We start from the raw sequence: 22,139 nt of genomic DNA, 5'->3' as shown, positions 1-22,139 counted from the left end.
AGCATATTTTCTTTCCTAGGACTTAGCCAGATATAAATGTAACTAAGGAGGCTTGTTAATTTCAATATCATTTCTTCCCATGGATGCTAGGAGAAAAGACAGCATTCTGACATGACAAAGCAATTGGTTGCCTGCCTCCAACAATGAAAAGTGAAAAATGGGGGCTAGGAACCAACCCTCTAAAAACAAGCCAGGGCAGGTACACAGTGATTTCTAAACCATTTGTTCCCATAATTTCTAACATATTCCTTTCAGACTTTCCAGCTGTCCATCTTTCCTACTAAACAAGCGCAGAGCTGGCTGCAATTTGGGGAGTCCATTTGTTTTACCACAATATATCACAAGACACTTGCCAACAAGTATGAAGACGCCTAAAAACCTTTGAAATTCTTGGCTTTGGAAATGAAGGGTTTTGTGTTGTTGTTTTTCAAGGCTGCTAATTTACTTTGGCTTAAATCCTAGATTACTGGTTGCACTTGTGGGAGGTGTGGCAGTGAAAACAGCCCTTGCAAGTAATTAAACATGTAGTGGACAAGTAACAGGAGGGAGGGGGAAGAGAGAGAGAGAGTGAGAGTGGAGTAGAAAAGTGTGCACTGTCTTGTCACGTCTTACTGAAGTTTCCTCTGCTGCATCCCTGATGAGAAAGTTGTGCAATAGGGGTGCAATTTGAGTTCTAATTGGATAATTAGGGAAGGAGGATTGGTGAGCTTTTGCTAGACACGGTTTCATATTGTGTTTTAAAATTAGCAGAAGCTGCGCCAACTGCATATAATGTTCTGCAGGCAATTAGCAAAATTTACTGCTTACTAGAATTCAAGGCAAATCATTATGAATTTACAAGCAACAGCCGAATTTCTTCTCGTGGCAACTCCTACCCTTTAGGACTGTAAAAATGGCTCACCATCACAACACACCTGCACAGGCAATTCTCCTTGACATAAAGGGGGGGGGGGGACTCATTTCCACTAGGGCTATAATCCTATGCATGCTGACCTGAAGTAAGTTCTATTGATCTCAGTGCAACTTACATCAGGGTGGAGAGATAGGACTGCAGTACAGTATTGAAAATAAAACGGTCAGTATTATAATGCTATTATCCAAATCTATGTTGTGACTTCACTTGGAATATGGCATGCAGTTCTGTTTGCCTCACCTCAGAAAGGATAAAAGTTTCAGAAGAGGACAACCAAAACAATCAAGGGAATGGAGCTACTCACCTATGGAGAAAAGTTGAGAAAGGTTGCAGCATTTGGGACTTGTTAATTTAGATAAAAGAGAAGTAATAAATGACATATAGAAGTTCATAAAATTATGCATGGCACAGAGAAAATTGATAGAAAAATGTTTTCCCCCCTCTCTCATAACACTAGAACTTGTGGACATCCAATGAAGCTAAATGTTGGAAGATTCAGGACACATAAAAGGAAGAATTTCTTTCTGTAACACGGAAAGAGTGACCAATCTGGATGGCTTTAAAAGAAGTTTAGACCAATTCAAGGAGGAGAGGTCTATCTATGGCTACTAGCCAAGGAGGTTTATGCTCTACCTCCATAGGGACACAAGTAGCGCTGTGGTCTAAACCACAGAGCCTAGGGCTTGCTGATCAGAAGGTCGGCAGTTCGAACCCCCGCGACGGGGTGAGCTCCCGTTGCTCAGTCCCTGCTCCCGCCCACCTAGCAGAAAACATACCAGTGTGAGTAGATAAATAGGTACTGCTTGCTTTTCATCAGTTGTTTGATGGAGATGTACAGCAAAACTGAAGCACACTGCTGCATATGTAGCATGCTCAGTCCTGATCATTTTCTTTTTTATTTAAAAGCAGCATCCTTTTCATATCAGTGGCTATTTTAATGTTTTCTCTGTCTTTGTGAATGTCAGTATCAGCATCAATATTCATATTTTTGTTTTTAATATTTTAATCTTACTGTTTACTTACTTAGCTGTTATTCCACCAAAGGCCCATTCACTGGGACGGAGGGAATGCAACACTTCATTAGAGCCAGAAGCTCTAGGGATCCCAGTCCAGGATGCAAATGAGGCTAAATGCTTGGGACTGGTATTCATAGAATTATAGAGTTGGAAGGGACCCCAATGGTCATCTGCAGGATTCTCAACTATAGCACCAATGACAGATGGCCATCCAGCCTCTATTTAGAAACCTCCAGTGAAGGAGACTCCGCCACCTTCTGAGGGTGTCTGTTCCACTGTCGAGCAGCTCATACTACCAGAAAGCTCTTTCTGGTGTTTAATTGGAATCTCTTAAACTTATTTTCTTATATTTACATACTGTTCCCCATAATGAGATTTGCTGGAGCCAGTCATCTCAAGCTATATATGAGAAAGGCAAGAGCAGCGTGGGCCAGGAGGGCTTTTCAAAACACAGAAAATGTAATATCAGAATTAACTGAAACTTTTCATTCACAGTCCATAAGGTTGTATGGGATGGGATTGTATGTGTATGTGTATGGGAGGGAGCCCTTGTGAAGTGTTTGTATCATGCCATGATTCCTGTGGGTATGGTGCAGGGCTCACCAGGGGTGGGTCTTCTATGTAACTAATGTAGTTTAAGCTTCAGGGTTCCCAATCCTGGAGATGCCCCAGAAGTGACTTTATTCATGCATGTATATAACACTCCCCTAATTTTAATCCCATCAATAACTCAAAAAACTGTAAGGCATAGGAAATTTTTATTCACCCCAACAAATTGGACATGTACAGTATCCAGGACAGTGGTTACCCATACCTCATTGCTGGTTGCAAAAGGGCCCCACAATAGTTCAAGATTCAGGGCCCCCAAAATGTAGGTCCACTACTGGGGGCCACATCTGGAACCAGCTGCCATTTGGCTACTCTTCTTCCAGAACAGCTAAGGTGATACCTTAAGCCTATTCTATCCTTTCAGCTAGGACCAAAGGGGGTCATTTTGCTCCTCCTCTATTGGAACTGCTTTTCTTGGTGAATGTTCCACCTGGTCATTAAACATCTATGTAGTAACTCAGGCATCCTCAAACTCGGCCCTCCAGATGTTTTGGGACTACAATTCCCATCACCCCTAACCACTGGTCCTGTTAGCTAAGGGTGATGGGAGTTGTAGTCCCAAAACATCTGGAGGGCCGAATCTGGGGGTGCCTGTAGTAACTCATATGAGAAAAGATTGCTTGTTTTCCTGTTCCCTCCACTTTCCTTTTTAACGTCCCCTTATTATTTTGAGCCTGTGGGCAGGGACAGTATTTTTAAACCTTTACAGAGTCTCTAAAAAACTTTAGGCACTTTAAAACTAAGCACATTATTACTCATTTCTTTGGTACTTGTAATGTACAGCCTTTCTCACATTGATCATAAAAACAAATAGGTTGACAAGGAAACCAAGGCTCAGATATGGTGATCAGCCTGAGCCACTTCCTGTGTCGTTATGCAGGAAGATTAATTGGAACCCCCATCTTTTAAAAGCTGCTTCATATATCTTTCCCCAAGAGTGAGATTCTGTGAGGGTGCAACCAAGGTTTCTAAGGCAAACTAGCCATTTCATGCAGTGCCTCTGGAGCTACAAAACTGATTCCATGCCCTCATCTCTGACACCGATTCTCAGGCAGAAAAGCAAGTAAAGCAGTTGCAGACCTCTGAACACACCAAGGGGGAAGTGGAAGGCACAGTGTACAGAATGATCCCTGCCGCTCCTCAGAAAAGAAAGAGATGTGTAGTGGTGGCAGGTGACTCCCTACAAATGGGAAACAGAGGCAGTAGTGTGCAGAGGAATGACTCGTGGTTTCTCTTGTCGCTACATGAATGCACAATGTATGGGAAACAAGCAAGAAGAAGTTGAGCTCTTAATAAAGAATGACAAATAACTGGAATGTAGAAAATGAGGGGTACAACCTGCTCAAAAGGAACAGATCAAACAGGAAGGGAGGGGTAGCATTATATGTAAAGGATGTGAACACTAGTGAAGAGATCCATGAGTTGGGAGCATTGAAGGCAGACTGAGAGCATATGGGTAAAAACTGTAAGAGAGAGAAACAACAGTGACCTTACTGTTGGTGTCTCCCAGGCAATGCATTCCTTGGAGACCAAATCTGTCGCCTCTGTGGATTATGCTACCTGAAGCTGGTTGCTTCACTCTGATTCACCCCCACTCCCACCCCCCAAAAATCAGTCTTCTTGGCCGAGCTAGTCTCAACTGTAGTGATGGAGCCTTCTGGGCTAAATGTCCTGGGGGCTTTTATATTCACACTGATGTTGACTTGGTAGGATTGCCTCAGGACATTCCGGCTGCCATGACAGCTATGGGGGGCTGTCTCATTTAAATCATAGAGCGATTCAAAGCTTAGCATCGTTTTCAATGGTGTGACTGTGGCATGGCTGCTAATCAATGATATGCTATAGCATGAGTGGGGAACCTTAGACCTGGGGCCAGTGCAGCCCCTCCAGGACTGTCCCCAGGCCACAAACCCCCCTCAGCCACACCCCTCAGCATCCCTACTTCCACATCCTCGAGTGGAATGTGTCCTTGAACTCTAATAATGCCTCTTACTACCCTGGGACATAGAGAGGTGTGTGTGAATGACTCTGTGTGTGTGAATGCAGAAACTAGTCTACTTTATAAAGGAAACATGGGCCACTATTGCCTCTGGCCGCACCCACCACTAGCAAGCAGCCCCTGGAAAGCTTCCCAGAAGAGAATGTGGTCCTATGCCCAAAAGGTTCCCAACATCTGTGCTAGTCGCTTGGCCAGCTGTGCCATACCTGCCTTCTTTGTTCAGGGAGTGAAGAGGTCTGCAGTCATTTGTCCGAGATGGAAGAGGGCCACAGCTGTGGGGCACTTTTGTTTTGCACAAGAATGGCAAGCAAGCCAGCCCTATCCTCACACAATTCCTCTTTCCCCCTCTTCTCACACACAGGGAACTTATTTGCAGCAGCCAGTGCCACCTGCTGATGAAAAATGAAGAGCTATTTTCCATCTGAGGAGGAGATGACCCCAGCAACAACACAGGAGCCAGCTAAGTGATTGCAGCACAGCAGCTGAGGATTCACTGCTATACTACTGTCCCGCATACATTGAAAAGTGGTCTCCAAGGCCACCTGCAGTGCTTTGAGCTGTTTCTATATATGCATACATAGAGAGTGGGAAGAAATTCAATTCTGTTTGCATTTATAGGTGAAGTTACATACTTTGCACTTTATGAAAGAGAGCCATCCTTCAAAATCCACACTTCTCAGAATTCTGAAAACAATCCTTCACCCAAGTAATGTGTGTTTGGGGGGGGGGAATACATGTACTGGGACAAACTGTACATAAAAAGGCACGTATTAGTGAAAATGGCATAAAAAAGGGCGTTGTATTACAGAAAGTTGCTTTGCAGAAATGTGCATATTGGGCAATATTGTAATACAAATGTGCAGATTTGGAGAAATGCACATTAATATGCTGGTGAATTTTCATAAGGGCTCTTTTTTAAAAAAGGAAAATTGCAAATTGGTGAGGAAATGCTGAAAAATGAATTTAATGCAGGAAAAATGAGCAGCTGAGAGAAACCCAAAGTGACAGATTTGCCCCTCCCTATCAGTCACTGTAGTTTTACTCCCTTTAGCAGGTGGTCAAAAGTCAGCAAAGGACAAATTCTGAGAATCCCAACGGTCAGGAAATGCCTTCAAATGATGACCATCTAAAACTGAAATAGGTAAATAAAACGTATACATGTTAATTTTCTACACCAGGGATATTGAAGTTCTACATGATTACTCAAGCACTGGTCTCAAAACAGAAGTCAGCATAAACCTGAAATTTTCCCCTCCCTCTTTTTAGCAGGGGTGAGTGCACAATCCAAAAATAAAAACACTGCTTAGTATTACTCTTGCTACTATGCACCTGAAGTTAGAAAGGCCCATCGTTTAACATGCACCTGCAGATACAAAGATTACTATTGTGGGGGACATTTTTTTAAAATGATGCCAAATAAAAGTGTTTCACCACTTGTTTATTCTATGCTGGCATGTACAAGAACAGCCACATCTGATGTTGCACACATCCCATTCCCGCCCCCCAACCTGAAGAATACCTGATGGGAGCTAAACATTAATTACTACGCAACTGGCACAGATGGGATAATTATATTTCCCATTTCCAGATTTCACTGAATCCAGCTGTACTGCCACTCCACAGGAAGAACAATAAGACCAGCCTGTAATCCCCCTCCTCACAATATTACACAGTACTACTACCCTAGCAGACCTCTGTGTTACAATCTGCAGAATCTATAATAGCAATTCATCTGCAAGTCCATTTGATGGAATATGTGAAATAAAAGGAAACGGTAATAAAATTGTAAAACATTAGAAGGGATGGGCTACAAGTGAGGCTGAGGAATTTTGTTTTAGCTATCAAATGGCTCAGCGCTGTGAAAAGCAGCATGCTTTCAAACATATTCTCACAGCCAGTGCTAGGGTACCATGTTGGTGTACGGTACGATGGGGGATGGGGGTTCAGTTCCAAAGGTTCTGCATACACACACAAAAGTGTACAAGCAGGCCCTGCTATCCAAACACTTGTTATATGAAAATTCACTAATCCAAACATGTGGAATTAGTCCCCAAAACTTACTATGGAAAACCAACAGATTCAAATATCCAGGCAGCCAGATCTGTACATAGTACTGAGATCAAATAAGCAACCTTAAGGAAACCTTATTTTTTTGTGTGTTTTGCTGCTCTGCAGCAGTTGTTTTGCTAGATACCATGGTGGAAGGTGGAGGAAGGGGAAGAGAGAGAGATCAGAAAACAAGGGAGCATTCTTTTCCTCCCTTGTTCTCCTTTTGCAAGGTTTCAGAGGGTTTTCCTGGGGAGGGAGGTTTTCGTCATTCTGGGGTTAACATTCCTTGGTCGGGACCAGATTAGAAATTTTCCCGTAAGAATCTATAGGAATCATCAACTTGTTATGAGCATGCTCATCTAATGAACGATTCCCTGAGAACGCACTGTGTTCAGACAGTAAGACCTGTATGTATACCCAAACTCTTGGAACCACCTTGCAGCTAGCAGGTGATTGGGAGCGGGGAGTATCCCCAGCACTCCCAGAACCTGCTTGCTTGCTGAGTGGGCCTTGCCCAGCAAGTAAGGCAGAGCTTAAAATCATGTTATGTGTCAGGAAACCCCAAGCAGACCCAGGGCAAAAATATTATTTAAGCTCCCTATTTTGCACAAGTTAAATGCATACAATCACACTGTACTTCTAGCAAGTATTTGAAAAAACAATAACTGTAATTTGGATCCTAGTGCATAGAACTTGCTGATTGTCTCTCATCTAAGGGAGCCCCTGCCTTCAGGCTTACAATCTAAATAGACATGACACACAAGGAAAAAGGAATAGGAGGGAGGAGGGAAAAGCAAGCTGAATCACAAATTCTTTCTATAAATGATAGTGGCAGTTCTGCTGGCCTTGTCCTTGTTGAACAGCAGTCCCTCCCCTGTTCGATTCTTCTCCATCAGTCCATATCAGATCCAACAGCAGAGCTGATGACAGACATCCAACCAAGGAAGAGAAGGCAGTTCCTAACCCATAATTCTTTGATCAGAAAGCTACCTTCTTTGTTTTTAATAGTAGTTATGAGAGGACATGGCAGGAGGGAGGACTCACACAGATGGAGGAAAGGGTTAACTTCCCCTGCTTGTTCACTACAGGAAAGCATGGTGGGGAAAGGGGCACATCAGTGACTGTTAACAATTATTTTACAAAACCTTAAAGTGTTGTGGCCTAGAGGCAGAGTTCATGAGCTAGCAGAGACAGCTTTTGCTGCAATGTCACCCTTAGGCACAGAATTCCTTCTCCAAATATATTAATCAAGTGCTAACATTATTAATTATTATTATTACTAATCTTTTAAGGCATGAAAATTGCAGTTTTAGCACCATGTGTTTGGATTTTAGCACCTTTTTCATCTTTTGCACTTCATTTAAAATGAATAAATGGTTTATTATGGCTTCCACGCCACAGGGGCCTCAACAGATGCCCAATAATACCGCCCCCTGGCACAGTACAACTTTGGAGCCCTTTTCTACTTATCATCTCTTTGACACTCTGGAGCTGAACGCTCTGTGTGCACATTAATGTATGGGAAGAATTGAAAATAGATATAGACACGTGTCAAGTTGAAATGCTGTCAAGAAAAAAATAACTCAGAGCAGGAGTAGCCAATGTAGTGCTCTCCACATGAAGGCCAATGGTATAGGATGATGGGAGTTGTAGTCCATCAACATGTGGAGGACACTAAGTTGCCTACCCCCCGGACTCAGAACAAGTGTTTCAGCTTTGCTGCTTCTACAACTGCCTTCTCTAATCCGCTACTCTATCAGATGCTTCAGACTACAAGTCCCATCAGTCGTGGTCAGCACACCCCTGACCCCATAAGACTCACCACCATAAAGCCATGCTAGCTATGGCTGATGGGAATTGTAGTCCAAAACATCTGGTGGGCATCAGTTTGGGGGAAGGCTGTTCATAGAATCATAGAATTGTAGAGTTGGAAGGGACCCTGGGGTCATCTAGTCCAACCCTCTGCACTGCGTGGAACCTCAACTAAAGCATTAATGACAGGTGGCTGTCCAACTTTTGCTTAAAAACCTCCAGGGAAGGAGAGTCCACCATCTTCTGATGGAATCCATTCCACTGTCTAACAGCTAATACCTACCAGATGTTTAGCTGGAATAGCCTTTCTTATACCTTGAATCCATTGGCTCAGGTCCTACCCTCCAGAGCCAGAGAAAACAAGTTTGCTTCATCTTCCATGTGACAGCCCTTTAGATATTTGAAGATGGCTATTATATCTCCTCTCTGTCTCCTCTTCCCCAGGCTAAACATACCCAACTTCCTCAACCATTCCTCATAAGGCTTGGATTCCAGACCCTTGATCATCTTGGTTGCCTTCCTCTGCACATCTTCCAGCTTGTCAATATTCTTCTTAAATTGTAGCTCCCAGAACTCGACACAGAACTCTGGATGTAGTCTGTCCAGGGTAGAATAGAGCAGTACCATTACTTCCCTTGATCTGAACACTTTTGAAAATACTTTCATAGGACAACCACCTTGAGAAGGAGATGAAGAGCACTAAACTGGGTTGGGGTGGGAAATAGCAGGGGTAACACCCTTAAAAGCTACTGCCATTCCTTCAGTGCTCCTTTCTTGGCTTGTGTTTGGCATTTGGTGGAAGGGTGATTGTGGTCACACAGCTAATATTCATGATATGGCACTGGTGCCTCAAGTTGCTAATCCTATTCTAGAATGAGAGCTGCTCAGTTCAAAACAAACACACACATTATTTCCATGTGGTTTATGAAGACAATAAAACACAGCTTTGACACAAACCTGTGATGCAGCAAGGAAAGCTGTGAAACTGTCAATATACAACAAAGTGATGGCGGTGGGAATCAGGTTTACCTTTTGCTAATCTCCTCCAGTCAAAGCTAAGGTGTGTATTACTTATAACAACAGAAAATGAACATCACCAGAGTTGGAAGTTTTAACTTGACTAGTGTTTGTCTAGTTACTTTTCTTTTTTACAGGTGCTATAACTGTGGTGGCAAAAGATTGATAGCTGAAATGGAGGGAGAGTTTTGAATGGTATCCTATCATTTATTTTTATGAGATAAATCAGAAGCCAAAAGAAAAAAAGTGAGACATTATGGGATATCCAAAACAAATGCCACCTCTCTCTGATGGCTTTTTGCAGAATGAAGTGGGGGTGGCTGGTTCTGCAAAAATAACAAGCGATCTTTAAATGCACTCACCACAAAATAGCAAGACTGCAGTCAGAATTATAACCAAGCATCTACATTTTATGACTAGCATTGTTGGTCTAACTAAAAATAAAATGGTCAGTGTGTGAGCACCCATCACAGCATCTCCAACCAACTTCTCTGACTGGAAGCACCCTGAAACTGCTTTCGCAGGACAGCACCTAGAACCCTCCACTTCTCCACTGGGCTTGATGCCTCAAGGAAAGACTAGTGGGAGGTGTGTAGTCTAGCTTGCACATCCCTGGGAGAAAGTGTGATGTTCTGATGCATATGCAAAAGATATTGCGTAAATATTAGAGTATTTGCTGTAAGCTAAGGGTAAAAGCCTCAGCGCCTAGGGCTTGCCGATCGAAAGGTCGGCGGTTCGAATCCCCGCGGCGGGGTGCGCTCCCGTCTTTCGGTCCCAGCGCCTGCCAACCTAGCAGTTCGAAAGCACCTCCGGGTGCAAGTAGATAAATAGGGACCGCTTTATAGCGGGAAGGTAAACGGCGTTTCCGTGTGCAGCTCTGGCTCGCCAGAGCAGCGATGTCACGCTGGCCACGTGACCCGGAAGTGTCTTCGGACAGCGCTGGCCCCTGGCCTCTTGAGTGAGATGGGCGCACAACCCCAGAGTCTGGCAAGACTGGCCCGTACGGGCAGGGGTACCTTTACCTTTACCTTAAGGTGATAATAAGGGACATGGGTGGCGCTGTGGGTTAAACCACAGAGCCTAGGACTTGCCGATCAGAAGATCAGCAGTTCAAATCCCCGTGATGGGGTGAGCTCCCATTGCTCGGTCCCTGCTCCTGCCAACCTAGCAGTTCGAAAGCACATCAAAGTGCAAGTAGATAAATGGGTACTGCTGCAGCGGGAAGGTAAACGGCATTTCCATGCGCTGCTCTGGTTCTCTAGAAGTGGCTTAGTCATGCTGGCCACATGACCCAGAAGCTGTACTCCGGCTCCCTCGGCCAATAAAGTGAGATGAGCGCCACAACCCCAGAGTCGGCCACGACTGGACCTAATGGTCAGGGGTCCCTTTACCTTTACCTTAATTGCAGTTGGGTGTGGAAGAAAGTCTTTGGGTGGTTGCAGCAGGGTCAGTGAGACAAAGTAAGGTCAATGTGTTTATTGGTCATGGCTTTTGGCTAAATGGAGAGGGAGGATTTAACTTAGGTACATCTAGAAGGGTAGAGTAGATGGGAGTGTTTCTATGAAGCAAAGTAAAGGCTAAGACACAGCCCAAACCTTATGTTTCTCTACACTGAGCTAGAGTAAAACCTTTTAGTACAGTACTTCTGTTATCAATAACATTGTTTCACAAACACACGACTTTTGGCTGACCACACAGTGAGTAGGACTCATTCAGATACTTGGTATCTGTGGAGGTTGCAAAAATAAAGAGAGTTTAAATTAGGAGAAAGCTGGTTCAGGCCTTTGCACCTCAGAGGAAGAGAAGATGGCACCAGAGATCTGAGGGTGGTGCCTGAGAACAACACAGCTGAGAAGAAAACTGGGTGAGACAGAAGGCGCACTGGATGTCTTTAGCAAGTAGCATCCAAACAAGCCTTTCCTGCTCTGAAAAACTGCTAATCCCAGTGTGGCCACAACACTCCAGGCTATGCATTTTCTAAAGCCTTCCCATCAACTTTGGAACTAGCAGGGATCACTGCACAGCTGCTGGACAACCTGTCTCCACTTCTACAGTTTCATAGTTGGGCACTTGCAGTGCTGAGCAGGAGACTCTGTTGAGGACAAGTTTCAGGCTACTTTCTGAAGGGAAGAACTGACAGCATCTTATTGGGGTCCTCCCAGTTGGCACACAAGTACTGCAGCTATAATCTTACTCAGAGAGGCGAGTCCTTTGCAGTACTTCTTCCTCCCCAACCTCAACAAAGACTGCAACATATAGCAAAGGCCTTTTAAGCTTCCAGCTAGTTCTCAAGGCAGAGCTTAATACACTCCAGGTCTTTGTCAGCCTGCGTAAGGCTTCAGGTGGCTCAAGCTCCCTGCAGAGAGATCTTCTGTAGCTGCCTCTAGAGGAGTATGCTTCAGTCAGCTGAGTCTTAAAACCCAGGGGTGCCAACTTGAATAAAATATTGTGAGAGCCAAGGTAAGCCCAACACAATTGATCACATGACACAGGGCGCACACACTATTTGAATGGGAATGCCCATCAATTTCGTGGAAGGCAGGCCCCCTCAAATATTTTATTATGGGTGATGAAGCCTCAAGGTCCCTAGGAGGTGGCTCTTATGCTAAGATCTATCTCTTTTTTTATTCGCCTGAGGCCATACTCTATCCATTTTCCCTGCAAACCTCAAGTTCCTACAAGTCATACTCACCAGCGGGTTGACATGACAAGTGTAACTGTTAAATCCCGAGTATAACAGAGACTGGGTGTTGGGCACAATTCCACTGGAGTGTAGGAAAAATGCACAATGTGGAGTTGGGAACAGATTTCAGCTTTCTGAGAATTTCACCTTTAACTATTTTTTAAGCAAAAAAAACAAAATCTTCTACATGTTAACCTTGAAAAGGCGTGTTGTTGGTAATGCCTGCTTAAATTTCAGAAGTGAGAGGAGATTCAACAGTATTTCCTGAAGTGCCATGCACAGTTTATTGTCAATCTCAATGATTAGCAAAAGTGCAATAAAGCATGCAAAATGGGAGGGGAGGTGCAGCATTAGGTAAATTAAGCGGCTATATACAATTACATACTTTATGCAGGTCACAATATTCAGGTTCTGTAAGAGCCTGGGCACAGTTAGTATGCCATATACCCAGCCCTGGGCATGTTGCTGAAGACAAGATGTATGTGATGGCTCAGTTCACATGGAATGCTGAACCTTGGGCCTGAATGCTCCCTTTTCCCCATCCCCCCACATATCCCTGCAAACTCAGATAAGCTTTTTATTTCAAAGAAGCTGTGGTTTAATGCTGCATCTGTACTAGCAAACTATGGTTTACTCTTACCCTCCAAACCAGCTTCAAACTGTGTTTTGCAATCCTGCATTAGAAGCAAATGCAAGCTACAGTTTGTCAGTTCAGATGAAGCATCATGTTACAGTTTCTGTAAAAGAGAGGCGAAAAAACACTGATTGATTGTGCACAGGAAGCAGGAAAGGAAAATGGGAACATCACAAAGCTCATTCCCACTGGACAAGAAAGTTTCCTGGTACATGTAAACTGGCCCACTGCCTTTTCAGGATGGAAGAAAGAAGTAGAAATATATTACATTTATGCCCCACTTTTGTATACCAGAGTATTCCCTGGACATCACTGCAGTGGTACCTTGAGTTACAAATGCCTCAGGTTACAAACGCTTCAGGTTACAAACTCCGCTAACCTGAAAGAGTTACCTCGAGTTGATGAGGATGAGAACGGATGAGAACGGAAATTGTGTGCCGGCGGCGGCGCAGCAGCAAGAAGCCTCATTAGCGAAAGCACGCCTCTAGTTAAGAACAGTTTCAGGTTAAGAGTGAACCTCCAGAATGAATTAAGTTTGTAACTAGAGGTACCACTGTACATACCCTCCAACATTCTGAATGAAAAGTAGGGACATTCTAAACCATACACCACAGAGGTGTTTGTCAGCTGATGTTGACAGCAATAACTACATAGATTTTAAATCATTTATATACTCCACAGGCTTTAATATTAGTGGCAGATCAGTAATGTGTGAACACTTGACACATCTGGTTGTGTAAAGAAGGCCTAGGTACAGTGGTATCTCTGGTTATGAATTTAATTCATTCCAGAGGTCCTTTCTTAACCTGAAACCATTCTTAACCTGAGGTAACACTTTAGCTAATGGGGCTTCCCGCTGCTGCACCGCCACCACGCAATTTCTGTTCTCAACCTGAAGTAAAGTTCTTAACCCAAGGTACTACTTCCAGGTTAGTGGAGTCTATACCCCGAAGTGTTTGTAACCCGAGGTACCACTGTATTCCTTTTGAGGTAGCTTTCTAAACACCTGCAGACCTAAAAATGACCTGAGATATTGACATTACTAACATTGTGGGTTAAATTTTAAGCCACCTACTGCCCTTTGCAGATATGATGATCTGAAAACTGGTTCATACTGGCCAATAGCCAAGCCAGCCAATCAGCTCAGCCTCCTGACTCTGGAGGGGAATTCGAGTTACTCCTTTCTCTTGCTTTCCCCATAGAAGTTGAAAGCAGTTATAGATTACAGGCCCTGGAGGTTTTTAAATGTTGTGGGTTATGCAGAACTATGCTTCATGAGAAATAGTTTGAGCCTGTTAAACAGTTAACTGAATCTCCAGGCGAGGCAATTAAAGGAAATTGCTATATATCATAGTTAAATAGTGCAGTGTACACTTACACTTCTGTATTTGGGAGGTAGCCATGTTTGTCTGACACAGTCGAAATTAATTAATTAATTTTAAAGTTTAATGTATTTTTTAAAAAAAAAAAATTAAAAATCTGAAGAAGGGTGTGCGCACATGAAAGCTTATACCTATAACAAACTTAGTTGGTCTCTAAGATGCAACTGGACAATTTTATTTATTTATTTATTTATTACAGTTCTGTAGTAACTATCCAGGACCATCAAGTTACCGGTAGGTATTCAGCAGAGAAGTTGGCATTTTGAAGATCTCAACTGTTATTTAAGCCAGCTGAATTCTAAGCCACTTCAGTTTGCAGATTTCTGCTTTTATGAAGCACTCTTCTACTATAAACTCCTAAAACTATTTACAAAAACTGGATCCCAATTAATCCAGCAATTAAAAATTAATAATAGTAGGCATCAGATTTCTTGCTGCAGAAATCAAGCCACAGTAGCACTGAACTTTTAATTATTTTATTAATTAATGAAATAGATATGAGGAAGCTGGTCCATTGGTTTCCCCTACAGAAAATACAATGCACGTACTTGACACCAAACATGTATAAATACTAAGAATGTGCACTGAAAAGTTTTGGGTCAAAACTTGCTTTGGACAGTGATTTGCCCCACAACTGAAGTAGAACCTCAATTTAGAAGACCTGGCTTCATGTTTCCCTTCAATATTATGTAGAAATGGCAGGCTAACTGGTGACGACGGTGGCACTTTCCCAAGGACAATTCAGACAACAAGGTGCTTGTTGGTGGTTGGGTGGGATTTCCCCACCAGCCATCTGGTCAAAAAAACATTATTTCAGGAGGTTTTTGCACCCTGAATGCCTTTCAGACATTTTACATGTTTTGCAAATTTTAAATTTATAAGTCTTTAAGTTTTGGAGGTTTAGTTTATGTTTTACATTTTGTATACAGTGTACTTTATTACTGCACACCACTTTGACAACTACATGGTAAAAAGTGGAATATAAATCTTTTAAATAAATAAATAATCTTTGGGGCTGCAGGCTCTCCCCCCCTTCTCTATGCAAACCAATGAGGCATCAGTGTGTCCATTGGCCTGCCTAGTGGTGGTGGTGGAGCCTGTACCCTCAAACATGGCCTGATTCTGAAGCAAAGCCCAACTCCCACCAAGTCCATGCCAGCATGTATGGCTATGAAAGTGTGTGTGTATCACATCAGCTGCCCAAGTGCTGCTGCCCTCTTTGGAGCAGTGCTTGTAAACTGCTGAAGGAGCACACTTTTATCAGTTCTCCTGATACCCTCCAAAAGAGGTCTGAAGCTTTGGGACCTGCCCACTTCACTTTGAACTGCTTTGAGAAAGACCGCCTTCATTTCAGAGGTGATCAAATAACCTCCAAAGTGTCTCAGTTTGGTTTTTGAATTTCAGCTGAAGCAGATGCACACCTCTAATATATATGCATACATATGAATGTGAAGTGGGTTTGTTAGAAGTATGATTTAAAACAAAAGAGAAAGTTTGTGGATTTGATGGCGAGCAGGTGGGGGAGAGAAGAGAGAAATAAGTCACACAAGTGTAAGTGAGAGACTGAGTGTCTTTGCCTCACATTTAATTAATACCTTGATGGAAAAGCCCCTAGAAATATTAAACAAAAAGCACACGAAGAATGGACTTGACCTTTACTGCTTTCTTTATGAAGTATGAAAGACTACATCAGAGTTGTTCATTTTCACTCCATTAATTTTTTTTCTCCTTGCTTTCACATCACAACATCAGATTCAGGTTTCTCTTTCTTTTCTGGAGAATCTAAACGAGGAAATCAGCATAACAGCTTGTTCATAAAAGAGGCACTTACCCCATGATAACACAGCCCAAGTCCCTGAATCAATCAAGAGAGGATTTGGTTTAGTCCCACTGAAGTCAATTAACACCCTCATACTATAAATGTGCATTAGAAGGTCGAGCCAAGAAAATCCTACTTAAAACTTAAAACTACATTTTAGCTGCCAAACCCCATTACTAGTGCCAATGGAACTTGATTAGGTTTGCTTATTTATTCATTAAATTTGTACGCCGCCCTTCGACTGAAGATCTCAGGGCAGTTCACAGCATAAAAGCAACAAAATACATAATAAAAACAGGAACAAAAAACAAAACAAATCCAGAATCCCCCCACTCGCCACACAGATGGTTCCTCAATAATAATAATAATAATAATAATAATAATAATAATTAATTAATTAATTTATACCCCACCCATCTGGCTGGGTTTCCCCAGCCACTACATAAACCTCAAAGGTTTATGTGGCACAAACCAATCTCCAGCCACACCCTTGTTCCTTTTTCCTTTACTTAACTGGATTTTGTTTTCACATTTTATTTTCTGAGGCAGTGCAAATGTGCAGCTAACCAAATAAAAAGTCAGAAAAAGGTCTACTTTACACATTGGCCACATTCACACATAACACTAAATCAAACCAAAGGACTGCGCAAACATTCTGGCTCCAAGGGAGAGGAATGCAGCTGCTTGGCTCCACCCTCATCCCGATAGCTCACTAAGCCATGTAAATCAGAATTGTTACAGTTAAAAACATTATTCCAGCCAGTGATCTCAAGGTTGTCAGCCACCCTATTGCCTGGGGTTTTCAACTTCCTCTTGAAAGTTAATCATGATGGAGGCAGATGCACCCCACTAGCATACCGTCCAACATGTTGCTGCGAAAAACTGGGAGGTGCATCTTCCAGGATGTGCTTCCACTCAAGTCACATGACCTGTGCAAGATAGCAGCACTCATCATCATCAATTCCTTTATTCGACCGATAGTCAGAAATAAAACACAGAAATAAAACACAATACAGAATTATGAACTAAAACATCATAGGGGTACATGAATAAGGTAGGGCCACAGAACTAAACCTCCTACAGATAACCCACATCAAGGCATTCAATTGTATGTTTCCGACGCTTGAGTGCCAGGAAAAGGAACCTAGCCACTGACAAAGTTGCCTTCCCAGAAGACCCATTCAGCAGACATGCTGTCTGCTTTCCTCTTTGTCGGGGACTAAGCTGGGGCAAGCATGGGGTTATAAGACACTGTCTCAAATCGTTGTAGAAGGGACAGCTCAGTAAAATGTGCTCTGTGGATTCCACCTCACCCAACACACAATGGCACAATCTCTGGTCATATGGGACTCCTCCATATCTTCCCCTCAGAACCGCCGAGTCAAGAACATTCAGCCTAGCCGCGGTAAATAGTCTGCGGTATTCCACATAGTGGATATCCGCCAGGTAGCGAGCTGGAGCAGCTCGGCACATCTGTTCCCCCAGAAACAGCCCTGTATAGCAGCACTCCTAAATGGGATGTCCAAATTTAATCAGGGCAGTTAAGGGGTATGCACTAGTGAGGACATTCCATAACCAGGAAAAGGCCCTCTCGTGGGTTAGTGCCAAGCTGGTAGCCTCCAGTGGCAGCACCAACAACTAGCATTTTTGCGGCAGTTCTACTGCTACACCTGTATACGCAATCATCCAAGCTCCACTGTCATTAATTGTGGGTGGTGACAGGGACTAAGGAAGGGGGACTCAAAGGAATGCTACTTTAGCAGCAAAACATGGATGAGTGGAACATGAGTGTTCTCCAAAATGAGTCTAGCTAAAAAGTAATACATTTGTGCAACAACTTGAAACAATTAAGGCTTCTGATCACACTGTCCCTAGAATATGTAGTATACTATGTTTTCATTTTCTCTAAAACATGAGCCATACATGTTACCTCAGGTTACAAACACCTCGGTACCTCAGGTTACAAACACCTCGGGTTACAGACTCCGCTAACCCAGAAATAGTACCTCGGGTTAAGAACTTTGCCCCAGGATGAGAACAGAAATTGCGTGGTGGCGGCGGCAGCAGCGGGAGGCCCCATTAGCTAAAGTGGTACCTCAGGTTAAGAACGGTTTCTGGTTAAGAACAGACCTCCGGAATGAATTAAGTTTGTAACCAGAGGTACCACTGTATACCAATACCTCCATTTATTGCATGCATGCACAGAAGGCACCATAGCAGCCACGTGCAGATAGATCAAAAATTAGGAAATGTACAGGTTGGCTTCGCTGCAGCATAAAAAAGGGAGGATTAAAAGAAAGGTTGATGGACTTGCCTTCTAATTATCCTAAGAGCTCACTTGAAAATAGCACATTTCATATTTTACATATGGCAAAATTAATGAATTTCATTTTCTCTTTAGAATAAAAGCTTTTCTCTGCACAGATTATCAATTGTACATGTTATACTTTGCGAAACATTTTTTTAATTGAAAAACTCTATTTGATGAGGAGAGCAATGAACCTAGTGTCTTCAAAGGTTAGGTTTCTTCTGTACTCTCTCCTCCTTTTTGGCTGAAGAGCAGCAGTTCATAAGCTTCTGCTTTTCCTTCCATATTAACTTTGGCTTCCCATCTGACCTAAACCAGAGATCATGGTTTAACCATGACTATAATTATTTTCAATAGAAATCAATATTATATCACAGATTAACAAAAATTACACCATGAACTTTCTTGTTGAAGTTAACCACAGCTAAACCTTAAACTAAGGATGACAATGGAACCAAAGAGAAGAGAAAAGTAAAAGCTTTGAAATTCTTCTTCTTGGCCAAACAGAAAGAGGAAGTAGGAGTGAACAAGCCTGGGAGTAGGTCAAGCTCATCCACATACAACAAAACCATGGTTGAGTGTCATGCTCCAATGCAACTCATTGCTCATTTCAGATATCATGCCCAATACTGCCTTTCCTATATCATAAAAAAATGTTTTTGGCTCTTGCTTAGATCAATATATAAACAAGAAACACAACTTACTGTGATGTCCAAACACAGCCAATATCTGAATTTATTTGAACACCTTTCACCACACAAAGTATGCTACATAAACATGCTATGCAAAATCTAAGAGCAACAATTGTTTTATTGCATTTCATTCTCCAAATAAATTTGCTTCAAGGAAACTTGCAAGGAAACTGTACAGGAGACTCATGATGTTGTCATTATTTTCATCACCATCGTCATCATTTAATCAGGCACATAAAAATACAAAATTATAACAATGTCTTTTGCTACATTATACAAAAACAAAAGAAGAAAACATTACCTAGTCATGCAAACCTATATTCTGTAAGAAGCATGTAATCAATTCCCAATTCTGAAATTCTGAGTTCCCTCTAAATATATATGGGCCAACGGGTTTCAACTACTTTAAACTTCTTTATAATGCTCTTGATTTTTCATCATCACCATTGGTTTGATAATTGCTAGTTGCTCCCATAACTTCCTAATCAGCTTGAAATGATTTTGTTTACGACTTCCCTTCAAAGTTTAACACGTACAATTTTGGCTAAAGCAAATAACACCTGTATCTAAAGGGTTAGTTGTTATTCCAATTTAATACACCACATATATAGTAATACCCTTTTTGCCCACTTTATAATGTCCACTTTCCTTTCCATTTTACTCTTCCACAGTGTCCACACCCCTTTTAACACAGTTCTGTTGATGACATTTGTGGCAGCTCATGTGTTTTCGTAATACCGTATTTACAAAAATAAATACTGAGCCTGGAGAAATGACAATGCCAGTCTTTAAAACAAAATTAGTTCATTTACACTAGAAGCACACTGTTGGAGTATTTTCCCACCCAAGGCTCCTTCCAGCTAGCCAGCTTCAAAATTTAGACTTATTTTTCTCCTTAGTTCCTAAACTGTTTTTCTTCAGCCTCATCCCATCATCCTTGGAGGTGTGTGCCCAGGAAAGGATCAAGTTCCATTTATACAAGCCTCTCCAGTGAGAAAGCCATACAGAAGCTTTAACAAACATATTATTTTACATAACCAAAAAGAATGCTTGCTAGTTGCTACCATGGAAAGAAACTAAAATCATTGTTCCAAAGCCAGTGAGTAGATATTTAAAGGACAATGCTTTGACACATCATCTTCTATGTATAAGAACTGCAGAGAATTGCTTCCCTAGACACATGGAGAATTCATAAACTTCCATTCTTTCCTCCCACCAAAACATTTCTAACCACAGCTACTCTTAGGGCAAAATAACTATTCAGAAAAAAGCAACACACAACTCTCTGTTTTCTTTCAAGTACAGTATTTAAGCACCATGCTTTGCTCCTTATAAAACAAATGCCTTTACTGCATGCATAACCGCAAAGCATGTATGCTCTAAACAATTTAGCTAACAAATAGAAGCTGATTTAATAGAAGTGTTTTCAGAAACACACTGCAAGATCCCCCCCCAAAAAAACAACAACCCAGAAACAATTAAGCATTCACTGTAATTTGCATTTGCTTTCTCTCCCCTCCCCACATTTCTAAATCTATGTGTTCTGCCTTCATATGAGCCCCACATGCTCATCAAAATACCTTGCAGTGGAGAGGAGGAGAAGGATTTAGCCACACAACTCCCATTAGAGTCCATGGGAGCAATTAAAATCTGCAGTGAAAAAATAAAACTGCATTGCAGGAAAATTTAAGAGTTCAAAGCCTTCTTTTCTTAAACTCATAGTCTTTCAAGTTACTGTAAATTTACTTTAATACACTTCTTCCATGTGCTCTTTTTATAACTGTCTACAAGGCAAAGGAAGATAATCAAATTTGACCACTGAACAATTAGCCTCCTGCCTCCTACCCACATTAGAAAAAGGTCTAACTAGCTTATTATCCAGAATTCTCAGGTGCTGTTAGATTATTATTATTATTATTATTATATGCTTGTCTGAAATACCATTACTGATACAAATAGGACCTGCACATGTGCAGTGAATTGTAGTTTTATACAAGCATCCAGCTGTATAGGATGGTTTCAAAGCAAGAAAGAGGGCACTTGTCCAAAACCATAGGCTTTATCTTATGAGCTAGTAAGTAGAAATATTTTTAGCATACTTCCATATAATTAGCAGATTGCTTATTACAGGTGCAAAAATCTGCTGGTGTTAATATTAATGTGGATGGGCACTTGCTCACTCTCCATCAGGCATGTCCAACGATCTACTGGTAAATCACTGGACATCTGTGGTAGATCACTGGCTCCCCCTAAAGAAGCTCAACAACTTTGGCTCACCTAAAAAAGCTCAAAAACTTTGACCTGACCCCCCCCCCAAAAAAAACAGGGCTTCCCTTCCTTAAAAAAAGCTCAACAACTTTAACATGAACTCCCAAAAAGGGGGTAGATCCACTGCCAGTTTTTAATTCTGTGAATAGATCACATTCTCTTGAGAGATGGCCACCCCTGCTCTACATAAATACCTTTTGCCCAAAAAAGCTACCCAATGACCAGCTTTATACTGACTGTCTGTCGTCGTTCTTCTATGTTTCCCAAATAATTTAAAACATTATCTGGAAACTAATATGTCTCCAACAAGGTTACAACTATTCTTCCACTGGCTATTTGCCAATAACTACTGGAATCTCCAAATGAGATGCTCATGTGGACACTCTGGATTCATTTGAATTGGAGTTTCAACCCAGTTTTGGCACCAGTTTTTGGTTGCCTTGTATGAAATGTGTTCCTGTTGATATCCTGAACATCTCAGTGGTCTTTGAGATAATCACTCATGATATAATTCTGCAGTGGCTGTCTGAGTTGGGAATAGAGGACAATGAAGGCAGTGGTTCTGCTCCTACTTGAGTGGTCTCTTTCAGAAGGTGGTGCTTGAGTGTTGGCATTTTTCAGCACTAGGGAGCCTCTAGTGTGGGGCTCTGTAGGCATCAAGCTTATCTCCCATTTAACATCTCCATGAAAAAACACTGAGTGGTCATTTGGAATTTTAGATTGTGGTGCTATCAGTATGCTGAGGACACAAAGCTCCATCTCTCCTTTACTTCATAAGCAAGTGTGGTGGACTTCTGAACTGGTGCCTCACCTTGGTAATGAAGGTTGCCTTTGAGTTCCATGGTCTGTTTTTATTTGTTTTTATTCTGAATAGTTTAAAGTCAGTTGGCTCAGCTGTTAATGTTAATTGCAGCATACAGGTAAGGAGCATATCTGCT

The 22,139-nt window shown here is 42.0% G+C and overlaps 1 protein-coding gene across 2 annotated transcripts in view; it reads right to left on the bottom strand.

Annotated features, from left to right (window-relative positions):
* Window positions 1-22,139, bottom strand: part of NEXMIF (neurite extension and migration factor) — a 211,682-nt gene that overhangs the window by 135,664 nt on the left and 53,879 nt on the right. The window lies entirely within an intron of this gene.

Source organism: Podarcis melisellensis (assembly GCF_964234715.1).
Source record: "Podarcis melisellensis genome assembly, chromosome: Z".
Taxonomy (NCBI): domain Eukaryota; kingdom Metazoa; phylum Chordata; class Lepidosauria; order Squamata; family Lacertidae; genus Podarcis; species Podarcis melisellensis.
The sequence above is the reverse complement of the archived record's forward strand: the minus strand, read 5'-3'. Positions and strand labels throughout refer to the sequence as shown.